At 45.0% G+C, this 16,948-nt stretch overlaps 1 long non-coding RNA gene across 1 annotated transcript; it reads right to left on the bottom strand.

Moving 5' to 3' along the window:
* Positions 1-6,015: 6,015 nt before the first annotated feature.
* Positions 6,016-13,186, bottom strand: LOC129381981 (uncharacterized). The gene is made up of 3 exons (XR_008610064.2): positions 11,947-13,186; positions 10,815-10,895; positions 6,016-8,109 (listed from the first exon to the last, which is right to left on the bottom strand). It is a non-coding gene; the product is annotated as an uncharacterized lncRNA (long non-coding RNA).
* Positions 13,187-16,948: the final 3,762 nt, after the last annotated feature.

Genomic DNA, 16,948 nt, shown 5'->3' on the forward strand with positions numbered 1-16,948 from the left:
GATGGACACTGCAAGTGAGTTTCTGCCGTCGGCGTTGCCATGAGGTTTCATGTAAATTCGAAGGGCCATAACACCGTCGCCACGCCCTCTACGCTGCATGTGCGAATGAAAACGTGCCAGGGTAGCGGATGATTGCGGCTCAATCTCGACCACGCGAACGGGACGAAAGCGTAGAGAAAGCGCGCCGTCTTCCGTCGCGCGCTAGCTACCCGACGTTTCGAGACACCGGAGGAGAGGTGAGGGAGGGGGTCGGCGTTCTACTCCGGCTGCAATTGCGGATGTGGCGGCTACGCGCGGTCGCGCCGCGACATATTGAGAGTGATCGGCGTTAGGGGCAGAGTCTAGGTGCGTCGGCGGCTCGTAGCTTTGTGCGTGCTACGTGTTCCCAGCACTCACTTTGCGTTGAAGCGATAGAAAGCACGAAGATGACTTCGCTTGCTGCAGCTGCCGCGTTTGCTCACGCCAGCGTTTGGACAGCGAGTGCCTGCGGCCATCGAGTATGATGTGCTCATGTTTTATGTGTGCGCTGGCAGCATGCTTATTTAGCAAATAAATATATACAAGCTGTTACGGCCGATAAAAGTATTATCCTTACTTCGTATGGCTGTCTGCTAATTTGCTGTCAGATCGATGCTTCGCCTTTCAGGCTAAACTAACTTTTTTTTTGATGACTTCACCATAAGACGCATTCTGAAGGGAGCTGATAAACAGGGTTCATTTACCGTACTATTTCACGCAAAGTACTTGTTTTCTCTTTTGGGAATATCGTTTGAGTGAGTATTGGCTAAACTGGTGGTAGCTTACAGAGCACGTTCCATGGTGCACTCATAACAGTGTCGAACAATCAGAACTCCCCAACAGTAGTTTTCATTATTGAAAAGACTAGCGCACAACACTAGCGCATATTTTGAGCTAGTCTTTTGAATAATAATTACACGCCAACTAGCCCAGCTTTCTGCCTTGATCGCTTTGAGTAGTTTTCAGTGCGATAGAAATATAGTCGGACCTCACTGAATTTTCAAGTATCCGTGGGGCGGCAAACGTGAGCCCCTCTCGAAGGCAGTGCAGTGTTACACAGCTTCTTGAAGTGCTAGCTGTCACGAGATAACCATTTGAGCAACTGGCACGTGGCGCACTAAACGCAGCTGTGGCCCGAGAGAAGCACGCATGCGATCCTAACCCAATCGTGAGAGTATTGGGCTGCTATGCTGTACGAGAGAGGCACAATCTCATCGTCGGACAAGCATTTGTCAAGCCGAAAGCCTTAAGTGGCTAATACCGCCTATGGTGGGGAAGACAGTGTGCGGTATAGAAAGTCATGCGACCACGCCTCGCGCAGACACCCGCTCGTGCCCCTGTAGCCGCCCTGTCAGCTTGCTCATTGGCTGAAGGAATATTCTGTGAGGAGCGTTAGAGGAAAGGCCATTTCGTAAACGTCAGTTTGACGTTGCGTGGGTTGCCATTGCAGACATCTTCCGTTGTAATTTGCGGTGCGGCGAGCCGCACGATTTAGGCTTATGAGGGGCCATATGCAATGACGGCCGAGATGCATGCGTATCGCCACATTTTCGATGTCCTTTGGGGCCCTGAAATTATTTTGTACATAACGCCTGCTCAAACATTTGCATCGGTCTCGGGTGGTGCTGGCACTGGTGTTTTCGGCCTACATTTTAAAGGGATCGCGTTTACTTGAAATAATATTGTTTGAAGATTACAGACCTTCTGTGACTTCTTGCACTTCTTACTTCTGCTTTTGTATTCTAATCCAGAAAAATGGCTTTTCACAACATCGGAGGTTGTGACAATGGAGATCTTGTACGAAAAATAAATTTACGGAAAGCAACACCCTCATGTTTCCTGACGTAGTGCGAGTAAGCAGCGAAATGAACAAAAAGATGTCAGCGCCGGCGCTAGCGTCGCACATGCAGCTATCTGTGGCGCGCGCTACGCAATCTGTGATATTCCGCCCCTTCTTAGCCAGCCGAATCGGACGGAGTGGTTGCGTTTCACGAGACAGCGATAACAGGGCCTTTAACGCGCGCTCATCACCACTCAGTGGTTCGCGTATGCTGCAAGGTTGATCCGAATAAGTCGGGAAGCTTCGGGCAAAAGCGGTTCAGTACAAATTGTCACCAACATCAGCAAGAGTGGTTACGGGAGCAGCGATTGAAGCACGGCTCTGTTTGGAGGGAACAAACATATGGAAATAAAAAAAGCGTTCTTTAATGCAAGCGAGACACAGTTATGTTCATTCAACGAAAAAAAAAAAAAAATTCCTGGGGAATCGTATATATTCGTGACGAGTTAAGAAAATACAAGTTTATATTCTCAGCGCCCATTGTTACAGGGGGCGTTGTCGCCGCTGTGACTCGCAATGCAATCCACCTCTTGAAATGTGCCGAAAGGCGTGCTCGTACAGTTCACCTTTTGAAAGACGCCCACCTCATACGTTGTGCCTTCATGCTTGTCGAAGTTTGAATTTGGTGACGCGGATAGATTCATCGCTTTTTAACCTGTTCAGTCAGAAGTAGTGAGTTACGAGAGCCAGATAATTGTGTAGTAGTTGTGTTCGTGCGACAGCGCTGGCCGACGGGCTTGGCATCCGATGATACACTCTAAAAACTAAGGGAGTGCCGGGCACTCTCTTTGAGGGAGTAGCTGCTTGTCCCATATTTCACTCTCTTTTCGAGAGTAGATCGACCCTCTTTGAGAGAGAGTAGGTCAACTCCTCCTGACAGAGTTTTGTTACTCCACCGCAAGGGATTGCTAGTACTCTTCCGCAGAGTTATAATACTCTTCCCACAGGGAGTGCTAGTACTCTTCCGCAGAGTGCTAATACTCTCCCCGCAGGGTTAATAGTACACCGCCAGACCGAGTACTTCTACTCCCCCAAACAGAGTGCTTGTACTCGTTCAGAACAGTGCTAGTACTCTTCCCAACGCCCTCTTAGCCAAGTCCTGGTCACGCATGCAGGCAGGAAATCAGATCAAATTAGGGCCGCTGATATACTGTTCCCTAGGCGGCTCCTCAGAGACACTGGCCCGATTCCAAGCGGCCTTCAGAATAGGCGTCAGCAAAGTTATGCAGGATTTTAAAGGCATTTTTTCCTGGCTATTTGCTGCCTACCGTGAGGCGTGACTGCTCTGAAGCGGCCTATGCGTATGCGTCACGAACGCCACTGAGGAGAAAAAAAAGCGAATTAACATTTAATCTGCAAATATCTTCGCAAATTTCACAATCAGGACTCACACAATCTAATTAGAATACAATTGTCAAGGGAATCACATACTTATCAAGAATCACAATGCTCTATACATCATGTGAATTCGAACCCGCGTACACTCGCATTTGTACAATTCAAAACACACATCATAACCATTACACCACAGCGCCGCCACGCCCAGTCGTGTTCTTTTAGAGGTTATATATATACCAAACGTATTTGATGAATCGGCTGTGGTGGGTGGGGTTTCTCTGCAGTGTGCTGCGCTGTTGTGTACTGGAATACGTGTGCGTTTGCATCATTTCCATTCCTTGCTACGACTAACGAAGGAAGACAACGTAGACGACAACGTGAGAACTATTCACGGCTTGTCGTCACCGCAGGAAAATAACAAATGTGCCGTTCAGCTCATGATCGAGTGCTTCTCCAGTCCATGTTCTCCAAAATACGCGGATACAAAGTATTGCGACAACCATCCACGTATGTGAATTTAATTCGCGCGTATACTGGTGAGCAACTGCGACGCCAGTACCAGGCATTTCGACGTGCCTCACCCTGCCGTGTAGGCGTTCTTTTCAAGTGCATTAGTTTAGAGTTTGGTTCAGTCCGCTGTGAGCTGTTGTCCTGCATTAGCAGCGGATCGTTAGCGTTTTGAAGCGCATGCATTCCAGCATTTGGAGACTGCTTATGCCGATAGCCGCGTCAAATGCATTGGCACGCATGTTTAAATGACTAATGTGTCCACTTGTTACGCGTGCACTGCTCGTATCCTGTGGCACTGCTCGTTCTAAATGCTTCGAAGACCATCTACACTCATGCGTGTGTTCAATTTATATATGCACAGGATGGACTTGCCGGCTAGTTGGTTGAGCATTTTAGAAGAAACAGCGCAACACAAGGACGACGCAAAAACATGCCACACCACGAAGCGCTGGTGTGGTTGATGCTTTTTTTCGTCCTTGTGTTTGCGCTGTTTCTTCTTCCACGATACACGCACACCACAGGTACGCGAAAGTTTAGGAGCATAAGTGGTTAACTCTGTTTTCCCCGTTTTCTCTCAGTGTCAATGGCACAGTGCGTTGCCCGGAATTGTGCACGCTTACCCCCATATGCAGAAATGCATCATAACTTGAAGCCCATGCTTGACTTGATCTAAACGACGCAATTCGTGAACGCACCAAAAGAAAGGCAGTGAGCGTCTTGGGGGACGTTCGCACCAGGCGTCGTTTATATCAAGTCAAGCATGAGCTTTGTATTAAGATACATTTCTGAATACGGGGCCTAGACATCAGCTTCTTCCAGAAAATGTCGAAGAAACGCCCGCCAAAACCAGGCACATTCGTAAACTTAACTAGGCAATACGAAGCTCCATAGAAAAAAAGAAGAGTGGTATTAAAAGCTTTCAGTATTTTTCTTTACTCCAAAATAGTTGCGCTCTCGTGGCTTCACTGTACAGAGATAGTGCAGCGTTAGCTAGAAAGCATGAATTTCCTAACTCCATGCCAAAATAAGCTTGTAAAATTATTTAGGTGCTAGAATCCAGGGTTTGTAGCGATCCTTGAAAATCCTTTATTTCTAAAATGCCATTTTCAAGGCATTGAAAACCCTTGAATTTTTAGAAGTACTGGAAAGTCCTCAAGCTTGTACACTTGGCTAGACATTGCCAAGCGTTTTTTTCCCTTCTGTGACGCTCTTTCGCATGTCACAGAAAATTGTCTCTAGAGCTAATAGAAGGAAAGCGACATCCTTAAAGTTGAAATTACAAAGGAGCTGCAGATACCACTTTTATGCACATGGAACCGGCGACAAATGTGCTTGGAGGAGCAGAAGCAGGAAGCTCAACAGTTGAGGCATTCGAAGAGAAGCCGTGAAGAGGAAATTGAGAGCGACAGACACAATAAAAAGAAATTAGAAATGACTATTGCTTATTTGATGGTGAAAAAAGCTGAGGCAACAGATGACATCACATACACTGTCAAACCAAACAGTAATCAAAAACTGCAAACGTTGCAGGTCCAAGTAGTTAATTGTGCTATTGCAGAAAAACTTTGAGCGCTTTCTTGAAATGCTTCCTTGTGTGCGTTTAGTGGTGGGCGGTGAAAGGCAAATTAGCAGTCTTTCAAATGTTTGAAATCACTGAAATGCGATTTGTTTTGTTTTCTTTTGCTTGCATTAAAGTTAACGGTGTTCTTGAACAAGTTATTGCCTGTCCAAACAACTACACACATTGCACGAGGTCCTTGAAGTTACTGTGTCGGGGCTTCGAAAGTCCTTGAAAACCATTGAATTTTTTTCTTCAATATTGCTACGAACCCAGTAGAACAACTGTCATGGAGTAAAAAACCTTGGCTGAACAGGGGCTTATACGCAGAGCACAGGAAGACTAGAAATGCAGTAGTAGGCATGGAGGGCCCTGAAAAAAATGTGCCACATCCGCTCGTCTGCCTTATGTTTCTGCACCGACTGTCGCATTTTTAATAGAAGTGCACTTTCTGTTCTACTCCAATAAACGCAACATTACGAACTCCAGTGTGGGGCAGTCCTTCAGCCAGTGCAGAACTTTTTCTGTACATCCGAGTCAGCTCTGTCATTTTTCCAGCATTGTAGTACAAGATTTGTTAAACTGGTTTAGCAGAATATGAGCAGTATACTCTTAAATTAGCTGTTTATTTGTATGCACAAGTTCAGGTCCTCAGTTTGGTTGCATGACAAATTGCGATACCTCAATAGATACAAGAAACAATTTTATTACAGTTTAATAAAATCCAAACAGTAATAATCACAACAATATAATGACATACATTTCTTTTGGTACGTATACAGCCCATGTCTTGGCAGTGTATAAATTCAACTATACACCGCAAGTACTGTGTCCTGACCACTATTATTCACATGTGTAAAACCATCACAGCAATTCAACAAATAACACAGTAATTAATGACATACACTTTGTAACTGCTTTACATGAGCATAATGTATACAAATGGTCCCTGTGTACCTACACATGACTAGTGCCACCCGAGTACTATTACTCACAGGTGTAAAACCAACAAAGCAGTTCTTTAAAAAATATCACAGCGCTTAGTGACCTACATGCTGTAACTCCCTTGTAGAAACTTAATACAAACACGTCAGGACACAGAAAGCTAGCAGTGGGCATACATGGGAATACCACCGCTTCAATACTAATTCACAAGTGTAAAACCAACCAAGCAGTTCTTTAAAGAATATCACAATGCTTAGTGACATACATTTTCTAACTAGCTTATATAAGCTTTATACAAACATGAGAACATACACAAAGCTAGCGGTGCACCCGCATAGAAGTGCGGCCATCTGAACAAGATTATTTGCAAATGTAAGCTCAACAGAACAGTTCGTTATAGTGACGCACATTTTGTAACTGCCTTATACAAGCTTAGTGCAAGCACAAGAATGCAGAAAAATATAAATTAAAAACTTGCTCTATGCATACACAAACAGATCAACACAAATGGTAAACACCGCTTTGAAGACAAATGTGACTGTGGCAAAGCGCAGTGCTGTGCTGGTTGAAATTGCCACCCACAAAAGTATTGAGCAATGCTTAAACGACAGGCAATAAAGTGCTGAAAGGCTGCGTCTCTAACATAACTATTTTAATTCAAATTTCTTGAATATAGGGCTCGCTTGCAGGTAAGGCATCTGATCCAACTGTCCTGATTTTACACCTGCTACATGCATACAATGCACTCAGATATAACTGGTAATAATAATTATAAAAGGCATTTAAAAACTTGATAGTATGATGAAGATGCATGACTAGAAAAGTTCTGTCCCCCTCGTACTTGTTAAAAAGGTGTAAGTACGACACATGTTCTTCTTTCCTCAATTTTTGCATTAATGGACAGCCGGGAACCTCGAACCGACACAAAAAAAAGATACTGCTATGTTAATAGTGTTATGAATAATTTTTTGTGAAAGCTTTTTTACAGACAAGTTGCAGTCTCGTTTCTGGAGGTTGAGCTGTATCTTGCAAAATAACTTGAAAAGTGGTCACATGGGAGCATGACACTATATCATAATGTTAGTTTCAGTTGACTCTCTTGCCCTACAAGTCGCTGCTCACTGTAGCCAGTGATGCAACAGCAGTGTCTGTGTGATTTTCATCACACTTCTGTCCTATGCCATTCTTACCAGAGTTGGCGGCACATAGATACCCAAATTTCGATAGTGTTGCTTTCTCAGGTGGTTGCTTTTGATTTTCTCAATATCAGTTGGCACTTCAGCTGCATCAAACTTCTTTTTTACCTCTTCAACAACAACATCAACAATAATCTTATGACACCTGTGTTGTCCTTCTAGTTGCCTACAAAGACAAGTCAATCTAGCAACAACACTGACAGTCTCTACTATATTGTAATGGGGGAGAGGTGTGTCCCACCATGTGTTCCACATTGTTGTCACTATGTGGGCTGGCTGGGGAGGCAACAACTGTAATATGTTTGCATTTGCATATATTAAAGTGATACTTGTACTGTGTTATAACACCTAACTTAGTCTTGCACTTGCTGCACAATAACACTGGCTCACAGTCGTGGTGAAAAGCTTTTGTATGTTGAGCAAATGAGTTGTATCCACTACAAAAAAAGTCAGTGATAGCACACATGTTGCTCTACCAGGCCTGGTGTGGTTCCTTCTGACACTGCTGCTGATGCTGACGCGCTGCTGCTTGCCTCGTACACTGTTGCAGCTGCAGTAGACATGGCAGTCTCTGTATCTATTGCTGCCGTGTCATCTGTCATGGTAACTTCCAAGTGGTATCGGGCTCACTTCTGCAACAGAGATGTTGTTTGCCCCTTGAGGGCTCTCATGATCAGGGCCAATAATTTCGTAGGCATTGTCTCCTGCATCGAAGAACCAATAAGAACAGCATGAATTAATAAACATAGCTCTAAAAAGTACGGACATCAAGACTTAACCACGAGCTTTGCACATAAGTGACCGGGCTTAATGAATAATACTTGCAGGAGGAGTTACACAATTGTTTGTGTATATTACAGTAAAGCCTCATCAGAAGATATTCAAGAGGCACGGGAAACATGTCTCTCGAAACCAAAAATTTTGAGACACTGAGGAGCCAGACTAGATCACTTTATTATGCATCATCACTAAAGTACGTTTTGATATATCTGAAGGAATAAATGCTCAGGGTGGCTTAAAAGGCCCCTAAACCACTTCTCGCCATTTTTTGAACATTTCAAGTAAACACGCGTATCGAAATCAGAATGCCGTCACGATTGACGAAGCCAAATGCCACAGTGCGTAGCACTGCCGGAGCACCACAATATGAAGAAAATGACCCCGTGCGTGTCTCTGGACCTATCCTGCACCCCCCAGTTTGTCCTGACGTCACCAGGCTGTCTCTGATGATGTCACCAGTTTCCGGTGCTGTCGATTGGTCGAACGAAAGTGTACGACTGCCGGCAAGGCCTGCAAGCAAATACACACACTCCTTCTTCCTCGTCGCGTTGCGCGCGGTGCCATTGTGGGCAGCCAATGGGGGCAAAGAACAGAAACGCCAACAGAAGGGTCTCCCTATGAGGCTCTTCAACACGAGTCACCATACAGTTCCGTTGTATTAGCGCCACCCCTCGCAGGACGATGGGCCAGCGCGGCAGCAACAGAGCTCGTTGGCGTTGGCCTGTCCCGTAACATTTGGAGGTGTACTAGGCAAGGAAAAGACGATACTGTCCATATGGCGTGTACCAGATGAAAGAGTAAAATGAGTGGGGACTACTTTTCGATAATCAAACACACGTAGCTCCACTATTACTGCACCGTTTCGAAAAATTCTCGTGGCTACCTGTTCATTGCCTTATTGTGTAGAACTGCAACACCGCAACTAAATTTCAACCTCGGTGGTTTGGGGGCCCTTTAAAGAAGACATTCACAGCTTTTTAGTGACTGTAGATTGTGTTAGCTTCCTTCCCAACTTCTGGAATTTAAAACTTCACTTTGCAAGCCTTGTTGCTCGGAGTACCTTTGAGGTGTTCTTAGACGCTCGTCAGCTTCAATTGCCAACACTTTCTGCCCTGCACTGTCCTCGTTGCCCTCCTTTTCTGGTTCATGCTAAAAGAGACATGCGCGATTGACTTGTGTAAGGATTGCGTGATCTTTACGCCCTTCGGAGCACACAAGGTGCACAAAGTGAATGTGTCTGGGTTGTGTCCCTTCGAAGTAGTGAATACTTAAAAAGTCATCCTTAGTAACAAAGGTGTCTCTTGTATACAGTATTGTTAACGTGGCAAACATCGGAAAACCAACCAAACCATTTTCAGATGTCTCCTACAACCAAGTGCATCTTGTAATGAGATTCTACTGTACTGAATATTTTTCAACTATGGATCATCTGCATGTACATATAGTCACAAAGACATGTTGTGTGGAATGGCGAATCGGGAAACAGTTCGTACTCTTACTTTTTGTCCCTAACATAAGCAGCTGATAACAATATGATAAAAAAGCAGGCAATGAGGCTAGAATGGAACATAATCCTTCAGCTCTAAACAGTTTTTTGGGCCCACATCATTCCCTCATATGACATAAGGAAACAACTTGATTGCAGTAATGGCTGCATGTGATCTGAATTGATTGAAACAAACTATACGTAAGGTTGTCCTGTATGTAATTTTATCAGAGTGCTTTTTAGATGTCCTGCTGGTGATCCTGGCTGCGCGATGCTTCTCATGCTTTTTGGCACGATTCCTTTTTTTCCACTCCACTTTTTTTTTTCAGATTTTCTCCCCTTTCCCTTCCCCCTTGTGTAAAATAGCACACTTGAAGTATCAAATCTGTTGAACTAACGTGTGTATCAAACCTGTTAACATGTGTGCTTCTCTGTGGTCTGTGTTCTATTTTGGCGCTGCACAATTAAATTCAAGATGAAAGATGGAACGTCCCTGCCTTTAGTTTAATTGTGTGTGTGTGTGTGTGTGTGTGTTTGTGTGTGTGTTTGTGTGTGTGTTTGCGTGTGTGTGCGTGTGTGTGCGTGTGTGTGTGCGTGTGTGCGTGCGTGTGTGTGCGTGTGTGTGTGCGTGTGTGTGTGCGTGCGTGTGTGCGTGCGTGTGTGCGTGCGTGTGCGTGCGTGTGCGTGCGTGTGCGTGCGTGTGCGTGCGTGCGTGTGTGTGCGTGTGTGTGCGTGCGTGTGCGTGCGTGTGCGTGCGTGTGCGTGCGTGTGTGCGTGTGTGCGTGTGCGTGCGTGTGCGTGCGTGTGCGTGCGTGTGCGCGCGTGTGCGTGCGTGTGCGCGCGTGTGCGCGCGTGTGTGCGCGTGTGTGCGTGTGTGCGTGTGTGTGTGTGTGTGCGTGTGCGTGTGTGTGTGTGTGTCTCTCTCTTTCATGTTTTGAAATATATGTACATTCAGGAATGCCTGCATGCCCTTCTCTCCTGCTCCAGTGACGAAAAGGAGAGCCTGTTTATGTACCATAGTAAAAAATTCAAAGGTTTTCGCTGTGCATATTACATCCCTTATCATATGGATCTGTCACAATACAGAGTAGCAGTGGTCCATAATACTAGCCCATCCCAACATAAATATAAATTAACACATACCGACATGCTGCGAAACAGCTGTTGCTAAGCCGCTGGTGAAGGCAATTTCCGCAGCACTGCAGTGGTACAGCCAAGTTCCACCTGTATAGTGACAAATCCATATGCGTGTTAGCAACTCAGTAGTTGCTGATGGTTTCATAAGCTTTACACTACACAATAAAGTAATCTAGACAACTTTGTTGGAACAAATGCACATAATTAGGACACCACTTAAACACTAACACGATTAATTGCCCCCAATCTCTCACTCACTAAGGGATAATACTACTGAAACATCGGCGGAGAGCTCAGATTAACACAGCCCATAAAGGACAAGCGTTCTTTGAGGAAAACAGCTATAACAGCGGTTAGTTTTCTTGATCATTTTATGTGGTAGCTTTGATTTAAATGTAATGCAGTACTATAAAATACGAAGTGCCGCATTTCTAGCAGCAGAAGGCGTCGTCAGGCTCATGGTACAACAGATTTTTGCACTGTTTGTCAGTGAGCCGACACATACAAAGAAAACCGAATTCACACATACATATACAGTGTCAAGTGCACTTCTTCTGAGAACGCAGCCACCAGTTCCAATGTTGCTGAAAAGAAAGGTTATATAAAGTGCGAGACTGCATGGAACTGCCACTTATGACTGTAAATGTATGGTCTGCTGATTGCAGATGTAGTCACATGCTATTTCTAGTCTCTTTTAGAAGCATTACTAAAGAATAAATTAAAATCTATTCATTAGTCACGAATTTCATGCATCCACAGTTTGGCTAAATAACCTGTGAGAAAAAGACATGTTTACCTGGAATAGCAACCTTTTTTCCTGCTGCAAAACTTTCCTTCGAATTAATGAAATAACTTAACAGCGTCATAATGCGTTTCTCGCAACTACTTGCCGGCAGTGGCGAGTTAGTGTTTATATCCGACTCATTGGGCGACAATATTGCCAAACACAAATGCTTCACGAACACGAGAGCACGTCCCTCGCAGAGAATAGCAACCATATATGCCTCTGTGAGACATGATCGCACCTTTGTGGTCAAAATGTACATTAGAACGACATCACCATCTCATTAAAAAAACAGCCTCCGTACAAGGCAGCCGCCAACTGCATAATGTGAAATTGCAACTGATGTCGACTTACTGGTGGCCTGTGTTTGAGTCACTTTTGGCAGTTGACTGGGTGCTGAGAAATGCACGTCCTGGGTTGTCCCTGCAAAACATACAGGGTCATGTCAAATGTTGAAAATATATATATGCCGGCATTTCATCAGTCGCAAAACAAACGAGTAAACTAAAACAACTGTAATGTAAACAGAGTACACATCATAAGATAGGCTGTCAACTGTTAATGCATTACGCAAAAAACCTAATGCATAGGAAAGACTATATGTATACACACGAAGCTGACACACAATTTAATTCGCTCTAGGTTTTTCCGTGCAGTATATTCATATTATTATGTCTCGTGGTTAGAGCAAAATTAGTGTAAATTACGAACTAAATTATCTACCCTGGAAACATTTCTTCAATATGCACCTGTGCGCGCTTCGAACGAGTAGCGTTGTAAAATTTACGTAGATGGCATTTAACATAGTTGCTGAACACGGATTTCCTTTGCCCTGTGTCGTGTACAGTGAGCTACATATATCTGCCCCCCCCCCCCTTTTTTGTACTAGCCATACTGCGTGCCACTGCACCTATACGCACGTCAATAAACCTCACGACACAGAAATAAAAAAAGCGCCAATCACCCATGCCTGCATGTTGTAGTGGGCCTAACCTAAGCAAGCATGGCTGTTGCTTTTTATAGTAAACACAGGCACCGTGCTCATTGCAAGTATGTATCATGTCGCTAAGCAAATATGCAATTTCATTGTACCACTATTTTTTTATCACATGGATATATCTGTTGAGAGGCAAGACAAAAAGCAGTCACTTCTCAGAACAAATCAGCTTTCTTAAAACACATTTTTAACTTTTCAATGACACTTGCTGCTATGTGTTTGTCTCCAGAGAGCATACTTGATTTGACTTTCCAATCAGAGACATTACATAAATATACCATGTTAAGATGACTGCCTGGAGCACGTGAGAATTTTCATCTTCGTGTAACATACTGTATCTTGATTTTGTTGACATTTGGTCAAATGGTACACCCAATATACCCACATACTAGTTTTCTTGTCCAAATAACATGCCAATGTATTTTGATTTTTTGGCATTGGCTCCTCTGCACTACGTGAAGTCGCGCTGCACTGGCTCTTTCACATCCTCGTGTCCTTGCAGCTGCCTTCTTGCGTTACATAAAGTGGGTGCCTGAAAAATATCGTATGCAAAAGTCAACACAAGGGCATGGTGCAAAACAACATCAAGACAGTCAAGGCCATGGCAATAAAAAAGTCTTAGCTCTTAGTCTTCCTAGTGAAATGCATGCAAAACATCCAAATAATGACTGCAACAGTCAACTGCTAAACTAACTTCAATTTTTAGATTTAAGCAAAAAGCAAATAAACCACAGTTCATCCTTGTTTTTCATGAATGTTAGAATACTCCTGCTAATGAATAGAATATTGGTCATTTTCAGACGTCGTAGGTCTGTCATGAGTCTGGTGTATCGCAAACACCACTTGTGACACATCCTAAGCACGTGCCCAGTGTGCCCCCCCCCCCCCCCCCCCGCACCATCCCTGGTTGTGCCACTGCTGAAGCCATAATTTGAGGATTATAGCTGCAAACATGATGCTCAGTAGGGATGAAAATATTGTCCTTCAGCTCAATGGATATATGGATGTGCCTATAAAAAAGGGCAACAAGGCTTGTTATGGCAAGCTTACCCACATTTCAATACTAACAAGTTCACTGCAGCCTACATCTAAGCTTACTAAAAGGCATGAACTTATTTTCATGCATGAGGTGCGCAGTGGAGTTCATTTTTGACAGACCCGACTAATGCTGCAGTTTGAAATCTAGCATTTTAGATTCTTGTAGGCATGTAAAAGTTGCAGTTAAACCGCAGTTATTAGTTTATTACACCAACCTATTGTTCTGTGTACTACAGACTGGTAACACGGAATTAAAGCAACATTTTATTTTGATATTTTATTTCTCTACTAAAAATATTCAAGCGATAAACACATCTTGATCTGCCATGCTATAGCAAAATGCACACATTACGCTTGTAACCCCCAGAGGAAGGCTGATTTAGCTGTTCATATGACATAACTCTGACACGCCAACTCATATTAGCAAATGCACAGGCATGTCCAAAACAATAAGCGTATGCAAAGCGCCCCTGCAATTGTAATTCCACACAGCAGCCGTTATATTCGATGCCGATGCGTAACTAGCTGCTCGACAATTCACCGAGTTCGTAGACATAAGCACCCTTTCAGTTTCGCACCGTGCACGAAAACCGCAACAGGAGACAAAACCAGACCTATAATCACACCATTTCAACATGAGCAAAAACAGTTCAGTCTTAGGGATAAACACTGTGAGAGCGATTTAGTGCGCGACGGCGACGAGCGACGGCTTCGAGCGACAAAACGGGCCGTCGCTTGAACAGATGGCTCGGTTCTGGAAATCTAGAAATCGTCGCTCGTCGCCCAGAAGTGCTATGAGCGACTAGCCAATAGCGCGAAGCCGGAACTGGATGTACATACATCGCTCAAATACTACCGATTGTCGCGCGGAACGAGCAAATGATTAAATTTTTATACGTGCAAGGATAAGAACGTACTGCAAGACCTCCGGAAATATTTTATGCTACTTTTTATAGTAAAATACATCAACGTAAATTACTAAAGCACGCGTCACGCGTGACTGCAGCCCTCATGCCGGCAACACCGGGGAGGCGTCGCTCAAAATCGTCGCTCGCACGGAGTACGACTTGTAGGCGACGAGCGAACGCGACAGCCATCTCCGTCGCGTCGCTTGTAGCTGCCGCGCGCAAGATCGCTTATATGGGGTTTATACTTTTTTTCAGCATAAAACATGGATTCCTCATGCGTTTTCAGTAAGTTCAAGATAACGCGCCCAACTGACTTCTTGCAGCATGCAGCTGAATGCCTGCGGCAAAGTTTCTAACTAGCACTGGTGCTGCATGTAACTTCAGTGGTCGCAGATTCCCCCTGCGCGAGACACCGTCAAGCGCGCGGTTTATTTATAAAAAAAAAAGCATGCTGCCAGCAAAATGACGCCTTCTGTTATGTGATTCCTTAGTTCAACAGCGTTCCGTACACAGTAGACTGCCAAATTGAATAAATTCAAACACACAAAACGCACGCTAATCACGCTCCGCATAGGCTCGGAATCACGGGCTGGTGAACTAACCATTTTAAGCGTCCTCTCGCCTGGCGTCTTATTGAACATACCATAGTTCTGGCAGCGTTTGCGATTTTTAAAGCCCTTACGGACAACGGCAAAGTGATAAAATCACATGCAGTTATCGCGACGACTGGCTTTTTCGATTGACATCGAGAGACAACGCGTACGCCTAGTCCTTTGTCAATCGCGTCGGCTAAGCGCAGCGACGACTTCCTGGCGATAGCATGACATATACGGAGAATGTGCACCTAAGTTAGAATTCACTTACCGTGGAGGATTTGTTGTTATATCCAAGGCATGACGAACGACTGTCGTGTTTTCGTGGCGGTGCGAGATGGCTGACACACGATCTCCCTCGGCTGGCCTTTGCTCGCTGGACGGATCTTCTTTCTCCGGTGCTGTATTGTTCCGCGATCTTGAGCGCGCGCGCGCGCGCGCGGTGGAGCCACTCCGAGTGAAAAAGTAGAGCGCTCGCTACGCGTTCCTTTGAACTGCGGCGGCCTGTTCTCTTAGAAGCAAAACGATGTGTTCTTTGCTCAGCGTGCATGAATGATACATTGCCATGTTCGGGGCCAGCCACCTACAGTTGAAGCAGAAGATTACGCTACGTTTTGTTTTCTATTGCCGCAAGAGTCTCTCTTTTCTGTTGTCGCAAGAGTCTTTTCACTCTCTCTCTCTGAAGGGGAGAGTGAAAAGCACATTTCACTCTCTCCTTGGTGACAGAGTGAACAATGCATTTCACTCTCCTCGACATTTTGCGAGAGTAAAACGACGCTTTGAAGAGTGAACCGGCAGCTTCACTCCTGCGATACCCTTCCTAGTTTTTAGAGTGTAGGATCAGCAATCTACACCTAAAGCTTTCGTTCGCCTCCAAAGAAAGTATGTTCTGTGCACGGGTGCGATTTCGACAACCGTGCGGCTGGCTCTAAAGGCAGACCAACAAAACAAATTTCGCGCCTTCGAAAACAAAATGACGTCACTCCTGTTTTTAACGGATATGACGTCACATCATTTTTTCTTCTGCCGGAAGTGTTCCCTCCACATATAGATGGCGCTAAGCCCCGTGAACCGCCGAGGAACCACCATGTTTTGAACGTATGGGCTCCTATAGAAGCTTCGCTACCAGGTGTATTACCTTGTATGCTGTATCAAGGTATAAAATAAGCACGTTTAACCTACATACAATGGCTCATTATGTTTCTCGGGAAGACGCATCCTGCCGATTGAAACAGACGATGGAAGCGGGAGAAGTTTTCGACAGAATAATTGTATTTGTTCAGGTCTCTGCTTTGTTCTGATGCGATGGCAGTTATATGGACACTCCAGGCTTACTTCTGCCGCCACCGTGAGGTTCCCTATTGGCGGCGAGCTTCACCACAGGAAAAGCTGGCGCCATTGTAGGCGTGACGTGGCATTAGAGACCACGTGGACACAGTGGCCGCGTCGGCTGCTTCGGAAGCGCCGAAGCGAGCTGAAAACGAAAGTTTAAAGTCCCACCTGCGCTGCGGTTCTGATTAAGTGGTGATGCTTTACCGCCTTGGATGTCTGCTTGACAACATTTGAAAGTACTATAATTATTAGTGGCAGCCTTTGGAGACGTGCAGCATGGTAGGCTACTGCTCGGTGCCGCAGTGCCGGACGTAGGCAACGGAGCCCGGTGTCAGCCTTATTCACAAGTAGCCGCAGGGCAAGGAGCTGCGTGAAGCTTGACTGGCGAGACTTAGAACCGGCAGACAGCCATCGGCTACAACTCGGGTATGCAGCAAGCTCAGACGTGAGGAACATTTCTGCTACGGCGCCGGCACTGCGCGATGTTC

The sequence above is a fragment of the Dermacentor andersoni genome, chromosome 10, assembly GCF_023375885.2.
Source record: "Dermacentor andersoni chromosome 10, qqDerAnde1_hic_scaffold, whole genome shotgun sequence".
Lineage (NCBI taxonomy): Eukaryota > Metazoa > Arthropoda > Arachnida > Ixodida > Ixodidae > Dermacentor > Dermacentor andersoni.